The following is a 2,910-nucleotide window of genomic DNA, read 5'->3' on the forward strand; positions in this document are numbered from 1 at the left end:
GAAATTGTAACTTTTTTCCTGCTGCTAGAACAAGAGAGACCAATAAAATAATACAAGTTTTTTTACTGGTAACCAATACACGATAAGTAACTCTACTCGTCTTGTAGGGTAAGAATTGCCGCAACAGAAGTTGACCTGTGTGAAAGAGCTCTAAAATGCAAAAAATCCATGGTGCTGGTAGCACGTTACTTTGACGTTAAATCAAGATGTGTAAACCCTGCAAGACGGAGGTAACAAACTGCACAAACACAATCAAACTTTTTTCAGCTGTTTACACATACAATTACAACACTTACATTTGTTTACAATTGGAATTGAATTGGAGAAAGCTTTAGTTAGAACGAGAAAAAATATTGCCACTGTAAGCATATTGATATAATAACATGCTAAAAGAAGACATATATTACATTAAAAAAAAAGAAAAACTGAAATTGAAGCGGCAATTTGGCCATTTTATAAAAAATTTGGGCTTAAAGAGGTAAGGTTACTTTTTGGTTAAATTTTATTGATAATATTAATTGATTTGTTTTTTTAGAGGAGATATATAAAAGAATTAATTTTAAAAGGTAAGTGTGATTTGTGTTTATCTAATAATTTGTGTGTTTTTACTAATAAAGTTTTAATAAAATTGCAGGCAAAATCAAAGCAAAGACAACGACCGGGACTTCATTTTATACAAAAGAAAATGTAAGTTATTTTAATATTATCATAATTAATTAGCTTTATATATAAAGTGTGTAGGTAAAAAGCGAAAAAAAGAAATGAATTGGATATACAAGCGGTTGGTACTCAACTCATTTAAATATGTGCGTTTGAATGTCAGCATATCTGCTCGTTTGCAGAATGCTGAACATATTAACCTCAATGGTTAAATATAAAATGATAATATGCAAAAATTCAAGTGCTAAATTAAATAATCATAATATTAAAAGAAAAGTGCTAAATATAAGAAGAACAAGTAAGGAAAGGCTAAGTTGGGGTGCAACCGAACATTTTATACTCTCGCAATTTATTTAGTATTTTATTTATTTAGAGATTTACCTATATTTTCGCTTCCCTGTAGATAAAGTATATGTATTTTGAAATCTCTTCTGAAAGTGTATAAATCCCAATGTCCTTTCGTGCTGTGAATAAATGTTGCAAGTATTATTTTTTACTTAAGTTTCTTTTTTTTTTTTTTGTATTTGTGCGGTTTTGCCAATCTATATTAGAATCTGATATTGCGAATAGTAGCGTGTACGAAGTTTTATTTGGGCATCAAGATTTCAATTCATCGCATGACCGAATGGACAGTCGCATGACCATTGCGGCTAAAATTTGAAATATAATCTATACCATCTTTTAAGTTGAACTAAAACAGTCGTGTGCCTTCATATCATAATTGATATTTATGGTTACAATTGATAGTTATATTTAATTAATAACATTTTATACTAATATTTTCGTTTATGCAATATAATACAATAATCCACATAATCTATTAAGCATATTATGTAGATAATTTATTATGTAGATATTATGGAGATAATTAATTGCATATATAAATCAGCTAATACTTTTCTTATTTTCCAGGCAACAATATATCTATTATATTTGTTCCTGCTATTCCTGCAAGGACCACAAGACGACAGGGCTTTATTTCGCCAACAATGTTAAAATACATACATATATGTAGATTAAGAATAAAATAAGATTATATATCATTTGAATTGTTAAATTAGAACATAAATTGCATAATTATAATAATTTATATATAAATATAATTTTAATGTTAATAACTTGCAAATGTAAAAAATTAATAATAGCTTAAACTGTTTAAGTTTATAAGATTGTACTATCTACATATTTGATTTTGTAATGATTGAAAATGTAATAAAATAAATTAAAAAACAAAAAAAAAAAGAATTGTTTTTACCTGTTAGCGGAAAGATATAACAAATATAGGTAACAAACTGCTAACCAAAACAATGACCCGTTCGGTAACAAATACATCTGTTCTGAATAACATAGGGGTAACATAGGTGCTAACATATGCTTCAGCAGAGGTAACATATATATAACATGCCAAACATGAAAATATATGATGCCATTAACAGACGGTAAGTTGTCAAAACTTGACCAATAGGAGGCAAGTATAAGTGTTATCGTAGAACGGGACCACTTATGCAAAATGTAATTGGATAGAGTGAGAAGACCATTGAACGAGTAGGGGCATAGTGTTACTTCTTTTCCACGCTTCGAACAAAAGTAACAGACAAATTAATTTTTGCTAATGTTTAGAGTAACACAGCTGTAACATGTTAGCTGAAAAATACCCGTCTTGCAGGGAAATGCTTTAGGAGACTTCTGCGACTTTGTTTATATGTATTTAATCTTCCGCACAGTTCAGCCGCTGCCGAGGGAAAATTCTAAGTCTAATAAAAAACAAACTAAGAAACCCTTTAGAATTGAATACATTAAATAATATATTGTGTAATGTGTATACTAAATTTAATACGTGTAATGAGTTAATATATATATCTAATACTCTCTACTTTTTTCTTTTCCATGAGAATACCAAGATCTTCATTACGCATCGATATTGGTTGCACAGGTCGTACCCCACAGTTGGATGCCGTACATCCAAATCGGCTTTATGACCGCATCATATATCAGAACTTTGTTGTCTAGGCTAAGTTTTGAATTTTTGTTTAGAAGCCAATTTTAGTTTGCAGCTCTTATCTTCATGCAGGTTATTTTGCTCGATATGTGTTTTCTCCACGTGAGCCTTCTATCCAAATGAAAACCAAGATATGTTACTTCAGTCGTTGGGGTACTAAAATATTCTTCATTTTAACTGCCGGGGACGAAAATGTAACATGCTTGCACTTTTGTTCATTTACATTTATACGCCAGTTGGCTAGCCATTAT

The 2,910-nt window shown here is 29.9% G+C and overlaps 1 long non-coding RNA gene across 1 annotated transcript; it reads left to right on the plus strand.

Annotated features, from left to right (window-relative positions):
- The first annotated feature begins 254 nt into the window (after window positions 1–254).
- Window positions 255–1,908, plus strand: LOC128923003 (uncharacterized). Its single transcript, XR_008472128.1, has 4 exons — window positions 255–478; window positions 536–566; window positions 635–687; window positions 1,573–1,908. It is a non-coding gene; the product is annotated as an uncharacterized LOC128923003 (long non-coding RNA).
- The last annotated feature ends 1,002 nt before the right edge of the window (window positions 1,909–2,910 follow it).

The sequence above is a fragment of the Zeugodacus cucurbitae genome, chromosome 2, assembly GCF_028554725.1.
Source record: "Zeugodacus cucurbitae isolate PBARC_wt_2022May chromosome 2, idZeuCucr1.2, whole genome shotgun sequence".
Lineage (NCBI taxonomy): Eukaryota > Metazoa > Arthropoda > Insecta > Diptera > Tephritidae > Zeugodacus > Zeugodacus cucurbitae.